Genomic DNA, 23,041 nt, shown 5'->3' with positions numbered 1-23,041 from the left:
GTGTTGTCATCTTTTCATACTTTTCATACTATTCTGGTACATCTTTTCATACACTACTGCCCACAAATGCAAGCTAAAAAAATACCAAACAGACTGGCTGCACAGATGACTACAGACTTTCAGGTGTTTTTGTTTGAGTGATCATATGTAAGGCTTAATTCACATCTATGCATGTTGCTTTTGAGCGTTTCTGCAATGCTTTTTGTGGTGCTTGCCGTGTTTTTCAACACGCGTTTTTGCAGCGATTTGCATTTTTTACACTGTATCTAGCTGGTTGTTAAGGAGGGGGGTTTGGGAAGCCAGCCATTGTGTCCTTAACCACTTCCCGACCGCCTCATGTACATTTACGTCGGCAGAATGGCACGGACAGGCACATCAACGTACCTGTACGTGCCTGCCTAGATGTGGGTCGGGGGTCCGATCGGGACCCCCCCACCCGGTACTTGCGGCGGTCGGGTCCCCTCGGGGAGCGATCCGGGACGACGGCGCGGCTATTTGTTTATAGCCGCTCCGTCGCAATCGCTCCCCGGAGCTGAAGAACGGGGAGAGCCGTATGTAAACACGGCTTCCCCGTGCTTCACTGTGGCGGCGTATCGATCGAGTGATCCCTTATATAAGGGAGACTCGATCGATGACGTCAGTCCTACAGCCACACCCCCCTAAAGTTGTAAACACACACAAAGTGAACACTAACTCCTACAGCGCCACCTGTGGTTAACTCCCAAACTGCAACTGTCATTTTCACAATAAAGAATTCAACTTAAATGCGTTTTTTGCTGTGAAAATGACAATGGTCCCAAAAATGTGTCAAAATTGTCCGAAGTGTCCGCCATAATGTCGCAGTCACGAAAAAAAAATCGCTGATCGCCGCCATTAGTAGTAAAAAAAATAATTAATAAAAATGCAATAAAACTATCCCCTATTTTGTAAACGCTATAAATTTTGCGCAAACCAATCGATAAACGCTTATTGCGATTTTTTTTACCAAAAATAGGTAAACGAATACGTATCGGCCTAAACTGAGGAAAAAAAATTTTTTAGTTATGTTTTTGGGGGATATTTATTATAGCAAAAAGTAAAAAATATTGATTTTTTTTCAAAATTGTCGCTCTATTTTTGTTTATAGCGCAAAAAATAAAAACCGCAGGCAGAGGTGATCAAATACCACCAAAAGAAAGCTCTATTTGTGGGAAAAAAGGACGTAAATTTTGTTTGGGAGTCACGTCGCACGACCGCGCAATTGTCTGTTAAATCGACGCAGTGCCTAATTGTAAAAACCCCTTGGGTCATTTAGCTGCATATTGGTCCGTTCCTTAAATGGTTAACAACCAATTGTAAAAAAAAAGGAAACCCCCCCCCCCCCCCAATACATACCAGGTAGTTAAACCTTAAGGTTTGGGCCACTGCACCCCCCACCCCAAAGCACCTTGCCCCCATGTTAATGGGGACAAGGGCCTCTTCCCGACAACCCTAGCCAGTGGCTGTCAGGGCCTGCATGCAGGGGGCTTATCAAAATCTGGAAACCCCCTTTAACAAGGGGACTTCCAGATCCCGGCCTACAGTACAGTAGACCGTCTTTTATTAAAAATATAATTCTTCCCTTCTTCCTCCGGTAGGCAAGCCCCGCAGAAGTGGGAGTGTGTACCGATAAAAATTGACACTTGCTCTCCCCCCCCCTTCCCCCCGAAAAAAACCTTTAACTGTTACAGGTTGGTAGGAGGATGCTAGGGTTGCCACCTCATCCTCACCTCATGCCACCTCATCCCTTTAAACCCGAACACATATGAATTACAGTTTTCGAGTTATTTAATGCAGATAAGGCACCGAGTTTAATTACCACCTTAATCAGCCACAGAACCTGTGTAATTAATGTGTCTGGGTTTAAAGGAATGAGGTGGCAACTCTAGAGGGTGCAAACCAGTGGAACTGAGATCAAGAGCAGGTATCGATAAAAATTGGCACTCGCTCCCTGCTCTTAGCCCCTAAAAAAAACTAACTTGGTTACAGGCTGGTAAGAGGGTGCAAACCGGCGAGGCCCAAAAATTTTTTAACTTGGTTACAGGCTGGTAGGAGGGTGCAAACCAGCAAGGCCAATTTTTTTTTTACATTGGTTACAGGCTGGTAGGGCGGTGCAAACCGGCAAGGCTATACTTGAAGTGAAGTTTCACTTTAACCACCTAAGCCCCGGACCATTTAGTTGCTAAAGGACCAGGCACCTTTTTGCGATTCGGCACTGCGTCGCTTTAACTGACAATTGCGCGATCATGCGCTGTGGCTTCCAAACAAAATGGACGTTTTTTTTCCACAAATAGAGCTTTCGGTGGTATTAATTTTTGCGCTATAAACAAAAATAGAGCGACAATTTTGAAAAAAAAAACAATATTTTTTACTTTTTGCTATAATAAATATCCCCAAAAAAATATATAAAAAAATATATTTTTCCTCAGTTTAGGCAGATAGTTATTTTTCTACTTATTTTTGGTAATAAAAATCGCAATAAGCGTTTTTTTTTTATTGGTTTGCGCAAAAGTTATAGCGTCTACAAATTAGGGGATAGTTTGACATTTTTATTAATAATTTTTTTTTACTAGTAATGGCGGCGATCAGCGATTTTTATTGTGACTGCGACATTATGGCGGACACATCAGACACTTGACACCATTTTATACCAGTGCTATAAAAATGCACAGATTACTGTGAAAATGACACTGGCAGTGAAGGGGTTAACCTCTAGGCGGCGCTGAAGGAGTTAAGTGTGCCCTAGTGAGTGATTCTTACTGTGTGGGGGCGTGGCTTGGTGTGTGACGTCACTGATCGTCGTTCCCTATGACAGGGAACAGACGATCAGTGACACTCTCAGTAGGAAGAACGGGGAAAGGTTTGTTTATACTTACCTCTCCCCGTTCTTCAGCTCTGTGACCCGATCGCGGGACACCAGCAGCGATCGGGTCCACGGGCGCGGTCAGGGAGCTCACGACCGAGTAGTGATCACGCCGCCAGCGTTGCACGCGCGACCCACTGCTGGGCTCTCAAAGGGGATGTACCTATAGGTCCTTTTGCCCAGCCGCGCCGCTCGGCCAACATATATCTTCGTTAGGCGTCCTTAAGCGGTTAAACCGTCAGATAAAAAGCGTCTGATATTCTGTTAGTACCTGATTTTTTTTCAAAACATTGCGATAAAAACATTTTATATATATTTTCCTTTCATTTTACCCCAGGTTGCCAACAAAACCTCTATCCAAATTTCCACAATTTGCAAATGTACTTTTTTTTTTTTTAGATGTAATAGAATAAAAAAAAAGGACATGCCAAGTAATTATAGCTGATGCAAGACATTATAGATGCCAGCAAGCATTTATTGTACCGCCTTTTATGTTTCACAACGGTCTTATACCGTGTTTACAGAAAAACAGATTCTCTGCATATATACACATACCTCCCAACAATTTGAGATGGGAATGAGTGACACCTACTAGCAAATGTATGTAGGCATAGGACACGCCCCCTGCCACACACCCTTAACCACTTCCATACCAGGCACTTCACACCTTCCCGCCCAAGCCAATTTTCAGCACTGTCGCACTTTGAATGGCAATTGCGCGGTCGTGCGACGTGGCTCCCAAACAAAATTGGCGTCCTTTTTTCCCCACAAATAGAGCTTTCTTTCAGTGGTATTTGATCACCTCTGCGATTTTTTTTTTTGCGCAACTAAAAAAAGACTGAAAATTTTGAAAAACAAATTACGTTTTTATTTTTTTCTGTTAATTTCTTTGTAAATAAGTACTTTTTCTCTTTCAATTACGGGCACACACGAGGCGGCACAGAGGGGCACACACGAGGCGGCACAGAGGGGCACACACGAGGCGGCACAGAGGGGCACACACGAGGCGGCACAGAGGGGCACACACGAGGCGGCACAGAGGGGCACACACGAGGCGGCACAGAGGGGCACACACGAGGCGGCACAGAGGGGCACACACGAGGCGGCACAGAGGGGCACACACGAGGCGGCACAGAGGGGCACACACGAGGCGGCACAGAGGGGCACACACGAGGCGGCACAGAGGGGCACACACGAGGCGGCACAGAGGGGCACACACGAGGCGGCACAGAGGGGCACACGAGGCGGCACAGAGGGGCACACACGAGGCGGCACAGAGGGGCACACACGAGGCGGCACAGAGGGGCACACACGAGGCGGCACAGAGGGGCACACACGAGGCGGCACAGAGGGGCACACACGAGGCGGCACAGAGGGGCACACACGAGGCGGCACAGAGGGGCACACACGAGGCGGCACAGAGGGGCACACACGAGGCGGCACAGAGGGGCACACACGAGGCGGCACAGAGGGGCACAGACGAGGCGGCACAGAGGGGCACAGACGAGGCGGCACAGAGGGGCACAGACGAGGCGGCACAGAGGGGCACAGACGAGGCGGCACAGAGGGGCACAGACGAGGCGGCACAGAGGGGCACAGACGAGGCGGCACAGAGGGGCACAGACGAGGCGGCACAGAGGGGCACAGACGAGGCGGCACAGAGGGGCACAGACGAGGCGGCACAGAGGGGCACAGACGAGGCGGCACAGAGGGGCACAGACGAGGCGGCACAGAGGGGCACACATGGGCGGCACAGAGGGGCACACATGGGCGGCACAGAGGGGCACACATGGGCGGCACAGAGGGGCACACATGGGCGGCACAGAGGGGCACACATGGGCGGCACAGAGGGGCACACATGGGCGGCACAGAGGGGCACACATGGGCGGCACAGAGGGGCACACATGGGCGGCACAGAGGGGCACACATGGGCGGCACAGAGGGGCACAGACGAGGCGGCACAGAGGGGCACAGACGAGGCGGCACAGAGGGGCACAGACGAGGCGGCACAGAGGGGCACAGACGAGGCGGCACAGAGGGGCACAGACGAGGCGGCACAGAGGGGCACAGACGAGGCGGCACAGAGGGGCACAGACGAGGCGGCACAGAGGGGCACAGACGAGGCGGCACAGAGGGGCACAGACGAGGCGGCACAGAGGGGCACAGACGAGGCGGCACAGAGGGGCACACATGGGCGGCACAGAGGGGCACACATGGGCGGCACAGAGGGGCACACATGGGCGGCACAGAGGGGCACACATGGGCGGCACAGAGGGGCACACATGGGCGGCACAGAGGGGCACACATGGGCGGCACAGAGGGGCACACATGGGCGGCACAGAGGGGCACACATGGGCGGCACAGAGGGGCACACATGGGCGGCACAGAGGGGCACACATGGGCGGCACAGAGGGGCACACATGGGCGGCACAGAGGGGCACACATGGGCGGCACAGAGGGGCACACATGGGCGGCACAGAGGGGCACACATGGGCGGCACAGAGGGGCACACATGGGCGGCACAGAGGGGCACACATGGGCGGCACAGAGGGGCACACATGGGCGGCACAGAGGGGCACACATGGGCGGCACAGATGGGCACACATGGGCGGCACAGAGGGGCACACATGGGCGGCACAGATGGGCACACATGGGCGGCACAGATGGGCACACATGGGCGGCACAGAGGGGCACACATGGGCGGCACAGATGGGCACACATGGGCGGCACAGATGGGCACACATGGGCGGCACAGATGGGCACACATGGGCGGCACTTATGGGTGGCACTGATGGATACTTATGGGTGGCATAGATGCCCACTGATAGGTGGGCACTGGGCATGGATGGGCACTGTGGGGTGACACTGATGGACACTGTGGGGTGGCACTGGACACATGGGGTGGCACTGCACTGATCTACCCATGTTGCCAGTCAGTGCCCATGGCATCTTTTATTTTTTTAAAAAGCTCTTTTTTTTTTTCAATGCTTTTTTTTTTGTTTGGCCCACCCTGGTGGCGAGTGAGGAAGAGCCATCAACTCCTCTTCCTGTTTACATCGTGATCAGCTGTGATTGGACACGGCTGATCACGTGGTAAAGAGTCTCCGCCGGAGGCTCTTTACCGAGATCGGAGATGCAGGGTGTCAAGACTGACACCCCGCATCACCGATCTCCGCGCCCAAACGGGTGCGCGCGGCATAAAATCCTGCAGGACGCCCATGGATGTCCTGTCAGGATTTCACAACCACTTCCCGGACGTAAATCGGCCATAGGCCGGGCGGGAAGTGGTTAAAGGTATGATATAGATCAGACCAAAATGAGGGACAAATGAGGGGGGGAACAGGGACATTGCTCCAAATCAGGGACAGTCCCTCCAAATCAGGGACAGTTGGGAGCTATGTATAATTTAATAAAATAAATACAAATGACAAAGCCTGAATTTCATCTGGGCAGCCCAGCATAGAGAGACTGCCTGCCAGTTGATTTGCTCCCGGTAATCTCTAGGTAATGGTAAACCTCGAAGGCAGAAAGACACACCTCATACATTATTCATTGAACATGTCTGAGCTAGCAACGCTTATGTAGCTTACAATGACACCAAATATCCATATGACCATCCAGCCAATGTGCTGTCACAACAGAAAATTTGGAAGGCTCATCTGCCTCAAAGTAAAACATCCAATGTTGAACAATGAGTTGTTGACTAATTACAAACACTGGAACACGAGTGATTTGCGTGCAACTAAAGGATCAATGCAGAGCGAAAACAATATGGATAATAAGCAGTGGCGGTATTCCTGGAAAGTCAGACAGAAAACCAAAAAAATATAAATAGAAAAAAATCAAAGTAACACAAGTCATTACAATCATTGATCAAATCTGTGCACAGCTCTTGTTTGTAGTAAATGTCACTTAGACGTTACTTGGCCTTCCTTTACAAGCCTGTCTCCAAGTGTATGGCATTCTCCCCAGCCACAACCCCCCCCCCCCCCCTGTCCCGGCTTCATCAATGACAGTTAACAACTGTTAGCAGAGAAAATGTCACAGGAGCAACAGGGATCTAACACAACATGACCACTGCAAGACATACCAGACATTGGCAGGTGCTGTCACTTCTTCAGCCTTCCCTGACACTTGGGATCCAGCACTCAGCACAGCGCGCTCACAGCGCAGAGGAATGTGGGAGGTGACAGGTGAACATTCACCTGCGTCTGTGTGTATTCAGTGACACGGGGACATAGGGAGGGGGAGGGTATATTTCCTAGGGCGGAAGCTCAGTCTGCAGCAGTCTAGTTAGCTACAGGTGATTCAACCTCAGGACTTCTGTAAACAGAGGAGCTGTGCATGTCAAAGTATTAAGAAAAAAAAAGTGTCGAGTATATCACCTGCTATGTTCATTAAAAGATTAAAAACATAAAATTTACAAACAAAAAAAAGAAAAAAAAAAAAAATCCAGATGATAGGCTGATATGGGCAAGGAGTAGTACATGGATGTTATAGGAGGAACCATACTGTACATAGAACAGGACAAAATCCCTCCCAGATATGAATGGCTAACATTGTATCGGCACGTTGTACCTGCAGATCTATTAGCCAGTTTCAGAGAGACTTAGGCTGGCGTATCGGTAGATACGCCAGCCTAAGTCTGAATGTGCGCCCGTGCCAATTTAGGCGTATTCTGGTAACCAGATACGCTTAAATTAGGCTCAGATACGAGCGGCGTAAGTGTCTTACACCCTCGTATCCTAAAGTGTAATTTTTAGGCTGGCCGCTAGGTGGCGCTTCCATTGCGGTCGGCGTAGAATATGTAAATCAGTAGATACGCCTATTCACGAACGTACGCCCGGCCGACGCAGTACAGATACGCCGTTTACGTAACGCATTAGCGGCCTAAAGTTATTCCATCAAATAGATGGAATAGTAATGTTAAGTATGGCCGCCGTTCCCGCGTCGAAATTCGAAAATTTTACGTTGTTTGCGTAAGTAGTCCGTGAATAGGGATTTACGTCGTTTACGTCCACGTCGAAATCAATAGGCCCGTGCGGCGGACTTAGCCGCAATGCACACTGAGAAATGTAGGCGCACGGCGCATGCGCAGTTCCAAAAAAACGTCAATCACGTCGGGTCAAGCCTAATTAACATAAAACATGCAACCTCAGCCTATTTTGAATTAGGCGCCCTTACGCCTGCCCGCTTTAGGCTACGCCGCCATAACTTAGCAGGCAAGTACATTGTGAATCATGTACTTGCCTCGCTAACTTACGGCGGCGTAGCCTAAATGCCATAAGCTACGCTGCCGCAAGTATGCGCTCGCCATCCTGAATCTAGCTATATCTGTGCATAGCTGGCCATACACTAGTAGAATTCGCCTTGAAAACATCTGTTTGATTTTCTCAATGTTCATTTTCAACTGTAGTGACCAATTGTAAAAAGAGAGACAACCCCCAAATGCCCCCAAGGGGGTAAGACACACATTTTTATTGGACTAGCTCGGTACTGAAGGACTACCCAAGCATAAAATGTTTCTTTTTATTAGTACAGACGCTAAAAATTCATGTAGACATACACTATATTGTCAAAAGTACTGTGACGCCTGGCTTTACACGCACATGAACTTTAATGGCATCCAAGTCTTGAATATTGTATGGAGTATTGAAATTGTACTGTCTGCCCTACGGTTGTGTAGCACTACCCCCTGCTGAGTATTTTTGGGTGGCATGTTACCTCTATTTTCTCGCGGTCCAGGGTAATAAAAGAGAGTCTGAGAAATTCCGATGTCCACATAATACGCTTATTTTTCTGTGGTTTATTGTAGAGCTTGATAGGAAAAAAGTTAAAGGGGTGGAAGGGTAGGTAAGTTCAGGTGCGTAGTTACAAATAGGAAACACTTCTGCTTCCAGCATACACAGTTACTTTCGTCGCCACTCTAGCCAGAGTGGGTTCTGCTCACCCGGATAGGTCCCCCTCACCGGCATAGCAGCCGGGATGGCGCACAGAGCAAAGTACAATCTCTGCCACAGACCTTCCTTTAAAAGGAGACACTTTTGCGCATTTATTTCCAATGCAATGCACTACAATGCAAAGTAACACATTAACGTGAGTTGTGGTGCGCTGCAGTGCAGGTACGTTGAAGGTGTGTCGTATCTGTGCTCTGGGTTGCCATTTATCATGAATCACTACAGTGTAGGTTTGAAGCTGGTCTTAAAGTAAAGCTAGGAAGAGATAGCCGGCCCAAGTGGTTAGCAGCTCGATTCATCCAGACCACAACTTGAACATGTTTCGCCATGCTGTGGTCTGGATGAATCGAGCTGAGGCTGCTTTTACCTGCTAACCACTCTAGTTTTGCAGTATGCTTTGGCTCTGGATGGACCTTTAATCAGCCTGCATCTCACTAGCCAGCGGCTTCCAAATTATCAGGCCTTGACAGCCTGAGAGGGGACCCTTAAGCATTTATCATGGGTCACTTAAAGTAAAACTTCAACCAAAACTTGCGTTTTGGTTGATTGGGGAATAAATCCTCATTTTCTGCCAATATAGGATAGAAAAGGTAGAAAATCCACAATGAAAGCTGTGCAGAACTGGAGGTGTTGGAAAATTTCCCAATGAGGATGTTACACCTTTTCTAGCTATACCACCTTCTATTTATCGCAGACAATCGGACAACCCATGGTACAATCCTCCCCTGAACTAGCAGGATTATTCTGTACTGTGCATGTGCAGACTATTTTCCAATATTTCCTAATACTGTACATTAAAACCTTGGTTTGTGAGCATAATTCGTTCCAGAAACATGCTTGTAATGCAAAGCACTTGTGTATCAATTTTTTTTACAGGGTATAAAAAGAGAAGAGAGGCACCTCTAAGTGTAGCAATAAGTTGCTAAATGTTGTGCCTTCATTAAATGTAACCATATTTCTACACTTAGAGGCTCCTCTCTTCTTTTTTATACTCAGTTGGGACACAATGCTACTCTTATATCAAGACATCGCTTGTATATCAAGGCAAAATTTATTATAACATTTTGCTTGTCTTGCAAAACGCTCTCAAACCAAGTCACTCTCAAACCAAGGTTTTACTCTACGGTATAGTAGTCATCAACCTAGAACAAGGGCTGGCCTGTCAGTGCCCGTGATTAATTCACGGGCACCATGCCCCTAGACCTTTGCTACTGTCCTCTCCTTTTTGCACAGCGACAAGCGGCCATTATCACAGGGCTGGATGAGGGTGGGAACTGCTGGAGTTTACTTTTTCATTAAACAGCAGGTGATTGGTTGCCGGGCAATCCTAGCAGAAAAGTTAACTTCAGCAGTTCCAGACCCCATCCAACCCTGTGATATTGAGCTCTGCTTGCTATACACTTGTGTAAGGTAGAAGAGTTCTACCTACACAGCGTGTGTGTTTGTGGGGTGGGGGACAGAGAATACTACAGGGGGGATGCAGGGGACAGAGGACACTACAGTAAGGGGGGGGGGTGCAGGGGACAGAGGACACTACAGTAGGGGACAGAGGACACTACAGTAGGAGGTGCAGGGGATAGAGGACCCTACAATGGAGGGGTGCAGGGGACAGAGGACACTGCTATAGAAGGTACAGAGTACACTGCAATAGGGAGGCCCTATTATGGACCCTATCACCCCTGGTGAGAGGGACCCTTCTCACTTGGGGACAGGGGGTCGCTTCTCCCTTGGGGACAGGGAACCCATTACCCCTGGGGATAGGGATCCCATAACCCCTGGGGACAGGAACTCCTTCTCCCTTTGGAACAGGGGCCGCTTATCTCCTGGGGACAGGAACCCCTTCTCCCCAGGGGACCAGGGACCGATCTCCCCTGGGGACAGGATCCCCATCACCTCTGGGGGGCAGGAACTCCATCTCCAGACCATGCTGGCTAACAGGGCTGCTGTCAGCCACACTTGGGTACCAGGATGGGGACGGGGGCAGTAAAATCTGAATCTCCAGCTACAAACTCCCTCAGGGAGAACTGGCTATGTATTGGTGAAGCACCTTAAAGTGGAGTTGCACCCAAAAATGGAACTTCCACTTTATAGAAAGGTGACCCACATTTGGCATGTCATTGGCATTTTTTGTGGGGGGGAGGGGAAAGCTCCCACTTCATCCCTAGGTCGCCTCAGCGACCGGAAGTCAGTCACCTCTCCCCCTCCGCAATCTGGGACACGTCACAGTTCCCAGATGATTGCTCCGCCAATCACGGTAAGCAGCGCGGCTCGCGCATGCGCAGTGCGTGCCTGGCTGGGAAGCCACAGCCGGGCGCCCACAGCGACAATGCCGGCGCCGCGGAGAGGAGGGAGAGACGAGTGGGGCTTCGTTCCCCTGCATCGCTGAACCCTGGGACAGGCAAGTGTCCGATTATTAAAATTCAGCAGCTGCAGTATTTGTAGCTGCTGACTTAATATTTTTTTTTAGGCGGAACACCCCTTTAAACTGAGGTAAACCTGCACTGTTTATTACTGTGTTAGGTATTTTATTATCTTCATTTATTAGCAAGTGAATGTGGCCCTCCATGCATTCACATACATTGAATCCGGCCCTTAAGTAGAAAAAGGTTGCTGACCCCTGACCCAGAGGCTTGCAAGCTGGCGTGTTTTTCACTGGGACCCATGGAAAAAAAGGAAAAAAGATGCAGATGTGCAATAGTGCTCCCCTCTAGCTCAGAAAAGCCATAAGGCAATGCTCAGCCTTCTGGAGGGGTCAGTTTATGGCCTGGGTCATCCATGGCCCTAATCAGATCCACTTCTATTACAATGCAAGCAGACATGTCTGGACTCCTCGTTTCACCCTTGCTAAATGACAGTTCAAATAAAGAACAGAGGAAAGAGTAGAGAAAAAAAGGGTGTAATTATCCATTTTGTATACTTATGTACTGCAGATATATTACACAGTTCATGCATAGAACCATTCCCATCAGTTCCTGAAGAATCTTATGCCACATACACACGATAATTTTTCAGGTTGTAAAAGATTTTTTTTATTTAATTAAAAACGATCGTGTGTGGTCTTTAGAGCATTTTTCGGGTTCTGAAAGACGGGCAAAAAAAATTCAAACATGCTCTATTTTTTAACAACGTTTTTAACGTTGTCGTTGTTCGGGTTGTAAAAAATGGTCGTGTGTGTGTGGGCTTTAACGACGTGAAAAATTTGCGCATGCTCAGAAGTTATGAGACGTGAGTGCTCGTTCTGGTAAAACTACCGTTCGTAATGGAGTAAGCACAGACAGAAAAGAGCGAATCGTCTTTTACCAACACAAAATCAGCTAAAGCAGCCCAAAGGGTGGCGTCATCAGAATGGAACTTCCCCTTTATAGTGCCGTTGTATGTGTTGTACGTCACCGCGCTTTGCTAGAGCATTTTTTTTTTCACGATCGTGTGTAGGCAAGGCCGTTTTAATGATCAAGTTGGAAAAAAGTCGTTTTTTTCTACAGCCTGAAAAACATTGTTTACAACCCGAAAAATGATCTTGTGTACGCCGCATTACAGTTGAATGTCCCTACCACACTCCTATTCACTCTAGGGCCCTTCTGTGAAGTGCTTGTAACCTATCACTAGGTTTTCGGGATGTGAGAGTGGTTTTCCTGGAGGCAACCTGTGGAAAATATATCAACTGAAATTGCAGACAGTAAAGTTGATTTACAAAAGGTAAAGGGACTGTTCACTCTGCAAGGGAAATTGCACTGTGCAAGGAAATTTTCTGCAGAGCTTAGTAAATGCGGAGAAACTCTGCTGACTTGTATCATCCAATCAGGTGCTAAAAAATAAAAAAATGCTGTTATTTTATTTTCCTAGCATGTAATTGAGTATTCTTTGCAAAGTTAAATTTCACCATATTTACAATGATCCTGGGAAAAGTCTGTTGCACGGTACTACTTACCCTGCATAGTAAACAGCCTATCTGCCTTTAGTAAACCAATCCCACCGTTTTTGGTATGATGGACCCAGAAATGGAGCAAGATTGATTTCTAATTAGCTATTTAAATGTCTCTAAAAAAACACATGCACACCTGAATGCACACAATAAAACAGCACAACTTTACGAAGTGAGGCCCTGCTTGGCGAAATAAAATCTGAGAGAAACTCAGGCCTGTGAGCCGATACTGGCTCAGGTGAGAGGGGAATTCCAGCACGTCTGTAGTTAAAGGTTAACCTTACATAGGAGTATTGCTGTCTGCACACACTGACACTTGTCTTTGTCATGTCATACCTGATAGGGCTTGGGTGGCGTCTTTTTCTTAAACCTGGACAATTCTACACAATTTATGCTGGATGACATAGCACACACTGACCCAGGCACTTTCATTGTATGAAATATAATGGGAACCTGTAAAATTATCAAAATATCCTCTTTAATACATAGATCATATCCAGCGTTTGCCGTGTATTAAAACTGCAATAATATACTTCTTTGTACCTTTCAAGGTCACTCAGTGGTGCCCTTCAATTTCTTCTTAAGCCCTGTACACACGGGCCAGAATCTCGTCAGGAAAAAAAACATTGTTTTTCCTGACGAGATTCTTGGCAAGAATCTCTTGCCGGCCGAGTGTAAACACACTGCATTCAAAAGAACCACCGTTCTTTTGAATGGCAAGAACGCGGTGACGTCATCTCGTACGACGAGCATGCGCTTGTCACATTCAATGCCGTCGCCGCCATCTTGCTGCACCCTACACTGCCCTTGGAAGCTACCGTGCATGCGTCAAAGTCATTTCGAGCATGCGTGGGTTTCCACAGCGACAAGTATACACGTGCTCTGGTTTCTCGGCAGGAAAACACTGCCAAGAATCTAGACGCGGAAAATAGAGAGCAGGTTCTCCATTTTTCTCGTTGAGATTCTGGGTAGTTTTCTTGATGAGAAACCTGAAAGCCTCGGTTTACTCGGCAAGAAAGCTCTCCCAGCAGTTTTCTTGCTGGTTCTTGCCGAGAAAACCGAGCGTGCGTACGAGGCTTGAGTTATATATCTTCACATTTACTCACTGTTGGCTGTGCAGTCTGGTGTATGGGCTCTGTTTATGGCCCTCCGATTCCTTCTGTTTTGAATTGTATTGTAATTGCACTGTCTGCCCTATGGTTGTAAAGCTTTGTGCAAACTGTCGGCGCTATATAAATCCTGTATGATAAAAATAATAATAATAATAATACCTTATTTGTGCAATTGAAGGCCATGAGTGGTTATAAGCCTATATAATGATCTTATTATAGATTTTAACCCTGGGTGGGGTGACACTCCTCTGTATATTTGCACCTGCCTTTAGTGGTGCTCTATAGGGTGGACTTGGCTGCTTTGACCCCTTCCTCACTATGTTGCACACATATGTCTTTACAGCCATCAGCTCTACATCAAGTAACTCAGTATACAGCATACTTGGTTGCTGTATTGCAGGGGTGCCCAACCAGTGGCCCAGGGAACACATGTGGCCCGCGACCTCCTGCTCTAGGATGACTGGTTGGCAATCTCAGAGCATCAGTGTTGTGAATCAAGACAGCGGTAAGGGACACAAGAGGCTGCAAAGCAGAGAGGCATAAGTCGCTACCTCCCGTCACAGGCGGAGTGATCCCAAATGCACTCAGCCTGGGACAGCAGTCAGCGATACATGAATGCAAGACTGGTATTATAGGTAAATTTATTACTAAAATCACAGTGTATATACTGTGTATATATATATATATATATATATATATATATATATATATATATATATATATATATATATATATATATATATATATATATATATATATATATATATATAAATATATATATATATAAACACACACACACATATACACACACATACATATCTGTTTTTCAGTGGTTACTGAGCTGTCTTAGGCCCCTTTCACACAATCGGTCCAACCCAATCAGACCTTTATGGAACAGCAGATGTAAACGGTATTGTGTCAGTTTACACCCGCTGACCTCCAATTCGATCTGACAAAAAAAAAAAACAGAAGGGGATCTGTTCCCTTCCATCTGAGAAGATCGGATTGGAGGGCCCATAGAGAAGAGTGGGCTGTGTTCTTGTCCCCTCTGCGTAAGCAGAGTCCGCTCATTGTGGCCCGCAACCGGTTATCAAGTCGCTTAAGTGGCCCTTGCTCTTCAAAAGGTTGGGCACTCCTGCTGTATTGTATATGTATGTTTATGTATATTTGTTTTCTTATTACCACACTACGTAATCTCCTGATGAAGCTCATGGAGCGAAACGTGTAGAAATTTCACAGCCTTCTAGTCTCTATATGTGAATGTTTCATCACTATCAACCCAAGTTATAGAACTGTGTTTTTGTGATACTCATTTTGTCATACTACTGTATGATATTTATAATATGAAGTAGGCTGAAAACGTTTATGTCTGCTGTACTCTTTTTTTGTACTTGTACTTTTAAATATTTATTGATTTTTAAATCTCCTTTATGTTTTGTATGAAAAAAATGTAACAATTGTTTTCTAAGAAATATTTTGTCAGTGTATTCATTCCAACGGTGTTAAGTACCGTTAAAAACCCTGTGTTTCACTCGTCTTTTGTGACCATCGATCAATTAGAGATGTGGTGCTCTATTTGCCCATTCATGATTTTTTTTCCCAATTGAGGATACACTGCAATAAACATACATTGCATTTAAATAATATTTCATTTGACCCACTTTGCTGAGTGTGCCCGATTTCCATCCTAGCATTTAGGACGTGCTCCTGGCTGTCTTAGTTCATCCATACAGCAGATGTTATTCCTTTTAAGACTGATCCAAAATCTGAGCCTCTAAAACTGTAGGTCAAATGTTCTCAAGTTATGAGCACCACCTTCAGAGTTCTGAGTGCAGAAGGCTGCATGGCATAAAATAATGAGCATCAGGCTGAAAACTCGGCTTTTCTTAAAAGCTGAATTCCAGGTAGGAAAATGTTTCCCTAGTTACATTGGTCAAGCCTAGTACAGGTATTTCCAGCTTCCCTGGGGATTGGCCAGGCATGACCCATACATACATCCAAGCTGGACCATGTTATCTAACTATGTAAAAATTGCCATACCTGGAATTCAGCTTTAGGACATGAGAATAATGCGGTGTACACGATCGGAAATTCCGACAAGAAAACCATGGATTTCTTTCCGACGGAATTTTGGCTCAAACTTGTGTTGTATACACACGGTCACACAAAATTTCGACCGCCAAGAACACAGTAACGTACAACACTACAAGGAGCCGAGAAAAATTAAGTTCTTCTTCTAAGTTTTGCATACAGAAGAACTTTTCCCGTCTGAAAATTTGAGAACCAGCTCTCAAATTTTTGCTGTCGGAAATTGATAGAAAAAGTCAGATGGGGCCTACACACGGTCGGAAATTCCAACCAAAAGCTCACATCGAACTTTTCTTGTTGGAAATTCCAACCGTGTGTACGCGGCATTAGAATACAAATTAACAAAAATAGGGTATGACAAACGATATACATGTATATTAAAGCGTAGTCTTTCAGAATGGACTAATTCACCTGTTTAGGTGAAAGTGGAATACAAAGGGAAAAAAGGCCATAATGAATTTGAATATACTTACTAATTTAAAAGTCAGCAAAAATATATAATGTATTTGTCTATACCCACGATATTAATATTTTTACATGCGCAGTTTTTATTATTTGATTAATATCCTGTGATCCTGACATAAAGGTCCCCCGTTCAAGCACTTCCTGCTATAGGGTAACACTCTGCTCCTGCACAAGGAATTTGTCTGGAGATCTCCGAGACAGGCTTGTATCGAGGCACAGATCTGGGAAAGGTACAGAAAAAGTTTAAGCTGTTAAAGCTGGAAAGTGTGGGCCAACTCACTATTGAACCCTACGAACTAAGACTGCGATGCCATTAAAGTTCATGTGAGTGTAAAAGCTGGTGTCCCAATACTGTTAGTAATATTGTGTATATTCTGGATAGTTGTATGAATCTGTTCTATGGAAAATTAACCACTTCACGCCCGGCCCATTGTCAAATGACGTCCACAAAGGACCTCTACCGATCCGGGTGGACGTCATGACGTCCTGGGCTTTGTGGGGGGATATCTGAATGATGCCTGCAGCTAGAGGCATCATTCAGATAGCCTTCTCTTCTGCCGGCGATTCTGCACAACGTAAGAACGATCCTAGCGGCGGTTCCGCCGCTAGGATCGTTCTTACAGGCGGCGGGAGGGGACATCCCCCCTCTCCCGCCGCCATCCGGTGCTTCTCCGGGCTCTCCTGTGCCATCGGGGGCCCGGAGAACGAATCGTCCGGCACTGGCAGGAAGCATAGAGATGACTGGTGACCAGATGGTCACCAGTCATCTCTGACCATCGGAGGACCCGGGCGCGATGTGATGACGTCACGCCCGGGTCCCCGTAAGTAAACAAAGCCGCAATTGCGGCTGCTAAGCAACAGCAAGCATGAGATCGGTGAATTTTTTTTCACTGATTTCATGCTTTCCAGCCTGGAGGAGAGATGTGGGGTCTTATTGACCCTGCATCTCTCCATAAAGAGTACCTGTCAAACACATTCCTATTACAAGGGATGTTTACATTCCTTGTAATAGGAATAAAAGTGATAAAAAAAAAAAATGAATAAAAAATGTTTTTTTAACGCCCCTGTCCCCAGTAGCTCGCGCGCAGAAGCGAACGCACACGCAAGTCCCGCCGACATATGTAAACACCGTTTAAACCACATATGTGAGGTATCGCCGCGTGCGTTAGAGTGCCAGCAACAATTCTAGCACTAGATCTATTCTGTAAATCGAAACTGGCAACCTGTAAAAAATTTCAAAGCGTTGCCTATGGAGATTTTTAAGTACTGAAGTTTGGCGCCATTCCGAGTGTGCGCAATTTTAAAGCGTGACATGTTAGGTATCTATTTACTCGGTGTAACATCTTTCATATTTTACAAAAAAATTGGGCTAACTTTACTGTTTTGTTATTTTTTTAATTCATGAAAAATAATTTTTCCAAAAAAAAGGCGTTTGAAAAATTATTGCGCAAATACCGTGCAAGATAAAACGTTTCAATGACCGTCGTTTTATTCCCTAGGGTGTCTGCTAAAACATATATAATGTTTGGGGGTTCTGCGTAATTTTCTAGCAAAAAAATTATGATTTGTACATGTAGGAGAGAAGTGCCAGAATAGGCCTGGTATGGATGTGTGTATAACAGCCCTGTATGGAAGAGGTTAAGCAGCACTCTTACCTCTATATGGAGGCCTACTTTATAATGTACAAATGCAGCTGCACAAAGCAGCCAATCAGATTCCAACCCTCAGAAAGATGAATTATAAATTAGGTCCTATTTAAAATACATTGCTCTTAGGGTTAAGTTCAAAGTGTAACTGAACCACAAAACAAGCACTTTATATTTTTCAGCTTACCACTCTTAGAGGAGGTGGCTGCATTATGTACCTTATATTTTTGAACCTTGTAAAAAACACACTTCCCGTCCAGATGCCACCTAGAGTAGGCATCAAAAACACGTAAGCCTTTGTTCCTCTTCATTAGGTGGGGGGAAGAGAAGTTTAGTTGTTTATATGAGAAAGATAACATTGTTTTTCTTCAGTATCTCACAAAAGTAAGTACACCCTCACGTTTTTGTAAATATTTTATTATATCTTTTCATGTGACAACACTGAAGAAATTACACTTTGCTACAATGTAAAGTAGTGAGTGTACAGCTTTGTATAACAGTGTAAATTTGCTGCCCTCTCAAAATAACTCAACATTCAGCCATTAATGTCTAAACCGCTGGCAACAAAAGTAAGTACACCCCTAAATGAAAATGTCCAAATGGGGCCCAAAGTGTCAATATTGTGTGGCCACAATTATTTTCCAGCACTGCCTTAACCATCTTGTGCATGGAGTTCACCAGAGCTTCACAGGTTGCCACTGGAGTCCTCTGCCACTCCTCCATGACAACATCACTGAGCTGGTGGATGTTAGAGACCTTGCGCTCCTCCACCTTCCGTTTGAGGATGCCCCAGAGATGCTCAGTAGGGTTTAGGTCTGGAGACGTGCTTGGCCAGTCCATCACCTTTACCCTCAGCTTCTTTAACAAGACAGTGATCATCTTGGAGGTGTGTTTGGGGTCGCCATCATGTTGGAATACTGCTCTGTGGCCCAGTCTTCAAAGGGAGGGGATCATGCTCTGCTTCAGCATGTCACAGTACATGTTGGCATTCATGGTTCCCTCAATAAACTGTAGCTCCCCAGTGCTGGCAGCACTCATGCAGCCCCAGACCATGACACTCCCACCACCATGCTTGACGGTAGGGAACACACACTTGTCTTTGTACTCCTCACCTGGTTGCCACCACACACGCTTGACACCATCTGAATCAAATAAGTTTATCTTGGTCTCAGACCACAGGACACGATTCCAGTAATCCATGTCCTTAGTCTGCTTGTCTTCATAAAACTGTTTACAGGCTTTCTTGTGCATCATCTTTACAAGAGGCTTCCTTCTGGGACAACAGCCATGCAGACCAATATGATGCAGTGTGCGATGAATGGTCTGAGCATTGACAGGATGACATCCCTCCCCTTCCACCTCTGCAGCAATGCTGGCAGCACTCATATGTATTTCTGAAACACAACCTCTGGATATGACGCTGAGCTTGTGCACTCAACCTCTGTGGTTGACCATAGCGAGGCCTGTTCTGAGTGGAACCTGTTCTGTTAAACCGCTGTATGGTCTTGGCCACCATACTGCAGCTCAGTTTCAGGGGCTTGGCAATCTTCTTATAGTCTAGGCCATCTTTATGTAAAGCAACAATTCTTTTTTTCAGATCCTCAGAGAGATCTTTGCCATGAGGTGCCATGTTGAACTTCCAGTGACCAGTGTGAGAGGAGTGAGAGATGACACCAAATCTAATGCCGCGTACACACGATCGGTCAATCCGATGAGAACGGTCTGAAGCACCGTTTTCATCAGACCAAACCGATCGTGTGTGGGCCCCATTGGTTATTTATCCATCGGTTAAAAAATGTGAAACTTGTTTTAAAATTAACCAATGGATACCTAACCGATAGAAGAAAAAAAGCGATCGTTTGAAGGCACGTCCATCGGTTAAAAATCCACGCATGCTCCGAATCAAGTCGACGCATGCTTGAAAGCATTGAACTTCGTTTTTTTCAGCACGTCGTGTTTTACGTCACCGCGTTCTGACACGATCGTTTTTTTAACTGATGGTGTGTAGGCACGACTGACCATCAGTCAGCTTCATCGGTTAACTGATGGAAAAATCCATCAGACCGTTCTCATCGGATTGACCGATCGTGTGTACAGGGCATAACACAACTGCTCCCCATTCACACCTGAGACCTTGTAACACTAATCAGTCACATGACACCGGGGAGGGAAAATGGCTAATTGGGCACAATTTGCACATTTACTTAGGGGTGTACTCACTTTTTTTTTTAGACATCAATGGCCGTCTTGAATTATTTTGAGGGGACAGCAAATTTACACTGTTATACAAGTTGTACACTCACTACTTAACATTGTAGCAAAGTGTCATTTGTTCAGTGTTGTCACATACAAAGGTGAGAGGTGAGAGGTGTACTCACTTTTGTGAGCTACTGTAGTTCAGCTCACAGGAAATGACAAGGACACTGCATTTCTGGCATGATCAACAAGTACTTGCTGAAAAATTACATTCTTGGGTTTAGGTAGATTTTAATAGTTAGAAATTACTCATTTAGTACTTTCCCTAAATAAGAAACATACCTCCTTCTATGGTGGAACATGTAGGTCCCTGCAGTCTGTCTCTCACGATTACCATTATTTGCTGGCAGCATCTTTGTAACAAAACACCAAATCAGTCGCCTTGCATTGACTGTTCTTAAAAGCACTAGCAGACCCTAGAAGGTAAATGATTGTGAGATTGTGAACCTTTATACTTTCATACATAATTTATTCAATTAAACTGTTATGATTGTTAAGCTGGATGCACTACAATTGTCTGTAGATTTTCAATTTGCATACAATCAGACAGATCCTTGCACTACATGGTTTTGGTAAATCTAAAACGTAATTAGACAACAAAAGTTGTATAGTTTGTATGGGGGTCTTACCTTTTTAACGAAAATCTGATGATCCTCAGACTGGTCACTTTTCCACTTTTTTTTTTTTTTTATTTGTAGGACTTGAATATTTTGATATTTTTTCAATAAAATTGCCTGTCTGACACTTAAAACTAAACGCTAAACCTAAAAACACTCATTTAAATACATTCCTCAATACCCACAGAAGGATATAAAGCGGCAATTATTGCTCCCCAATGTCCTCAGTTGCTAGAATATAGGTAGCCCTTGCCTTCTAGCATCCTCTGTTGCCAGGATGCAGATGGCAACTGCTGCCTAGTGTCCTCCGTTGCCAAGACCCAGGCGGCTATTGCCACTTAGCATCCTCAGTTGCTAGGATGCAGGCAGCTTCTGCCACCTAGCATTCTCTGTTGCTAGGACAGAGGCAATTATTGTCTTCAGTTCCCAGGATGCAGGCAGCTATTGCCTTCTAGTGTCAGTTGTTAGGATGCAGGTGGCTACTGTTGCCTAGCATCCTCTGTTACTATAATATCTTCAGAGTGGTTACTTTTCCACTTCTTCCCTTTCTTTTTTATTTATTTTTTTAATTTGTAGGACTGGAATATTTTGCTATTTTTTCAATAAAATTGCCTGTTTGGCACTTAAAACTAAACGCTAAACCCCAAAAACACATTAAAATACATTCCTCAATACCCACAGAAGGATATAAAGCCACTTTGTGTGCATTGAATTCCTTTACAAACTCAGATATTACCTCACAAAAATATTGCTGGCATCATTGCTGTGCTATGTAAAATAGGAAGATACTGCGCGGGTCTAATATGTGAAATAGTGATGACACTATAAAAATATATGTGAAAAATAATAAATAAAAAATAAAAAAAATGCTGCTGCAACTTATATGTAAGATACAAATACAATATAAAAAGAAAAGCTGCGCTGCAAGTTGAATCAACATAAATAATCAATTATGTTTAGAGTACACAAAAATCCCAGTGCAAAACTGAAAAAAGATTAGTGCAAAAGTCCATATTGTCACTTCTTGCAATCCTCTGATACATCATTGCTGTGCTGTACACAGCCTGTGCAGAGATCCAGTAGCTCCACCCACTACTGGCTGCCTGAAGAAAACTACAGGAGGGGGCGGAGACAAGACTAGTCACACTGCACAAAGCAAGAGAGCAACAGTGACTGGTCTTTACGGGAAGCTCCTGAACAGGGGCAAAGTTTCACACTGGATTACTGCACCGATCTGGAAGAACTGCTGTACATAAAGTACACAAATATCCAAATAAGAATAAACATACTTTGTATTTAGACAATATGGGCCAGATTCACAAAAGAGATACGACGGCGTATCTCCTGATACGCCGTCGTATCTCTGAGATACGATTGTCGTATCTATGCGCCTGATTCATAGAATCAGTTACGCATAGATAGCCCTAAGATCCGACAAGTGTAACTGTGTTACACTGTCGGATCTTAGGCTGCAATTCTAGGCCGGCCGCTAGGTGGCAATTCCATTGCGGTCAGCGTAGAATATGCAAATGACTAGTTACGCCGATTCACGAACGTCCGCTTTGCCCGTCGATCTAAATTTACATTATTTCCGTAGAGATGCGTCGCGCAAAACTAAGTAGGCCCTCTAGGTGGTCTAACCCATGTTAAGTATGGCCGTCGTTCCCGCGTCGAAATTTTAAATTTCACGTCGTTTGCGCAAGTCGTCCGTGAATGGCGCTGGACACCATTTACGTTAACTTTCGAAACCAATGACATCCTTGCGACGTCATTTAGCGCAATGCACGTCGCGTAATTTGACCGACGGAGCATGCGCAGTACGCTCGGCGCGGGAACGCGCCTAATTTAAATGGTGCCCGCCCCATTTGAATTAGGCGGGCTTGCGCCAAGCGGATTTACGTTACACCGCCACAAGTTTATAGGTAAGTGCTTTGTGAATCAGGCACTTACGCTGTAAACCTGCGGCGGTGTAACGTAAATGGGATACATTACGCCGCCGCTGTGCAACGTAATTCTACCTGAATCTGGCCCTATATTCTTTCCTGGAGTTCAGCTTTGAGCTAAATTTTATTGCAGCCAGATGTCAATAGTCATAAG

General features: G+C 45.6%; 1 protein-coding gene across 1 annotated transcript in view; it reads right to left on the bottom strand.

Annotated features, from left to right (window-relative positions):
• MAP3K13 (mitogen-activated protein kinase kinase kinase 13) overlaps positions 1–7,059 on the bottom strand; it is a 204,369-nt gene extending 197,310 nt beyond the window's left edge. The window contains exon 1 of the mRNA XM_040357405.1: positions 6,972–7,059. The gene's annotated coding sequence lies outside the window, so the exon portion shown is untranslated. The remainder of the gene's footprint in view (positions 1–6,971) is intronic.
• Between the last annotated feature and the right edge of the window lie 15,982 nt (positions 7,060–23,041).

This window comes from Rana temporaria, chromosome 6 (assembly GCF_905171775.1).
Source record: "Rana temporaria chromosome 6, aRanTem1.1, whole genome shotgun sequence".
NCBI classification, from domain to species: Eukaryota; Metazoa; Chordata; class Amphibia; order Anura; family Ranidae; genus Rana; species Rana temporaria.
Note: the sequence above shows the minus strand (reverse complement) of the source record. Positions and strands in the feature narration are given on the sequence as shown.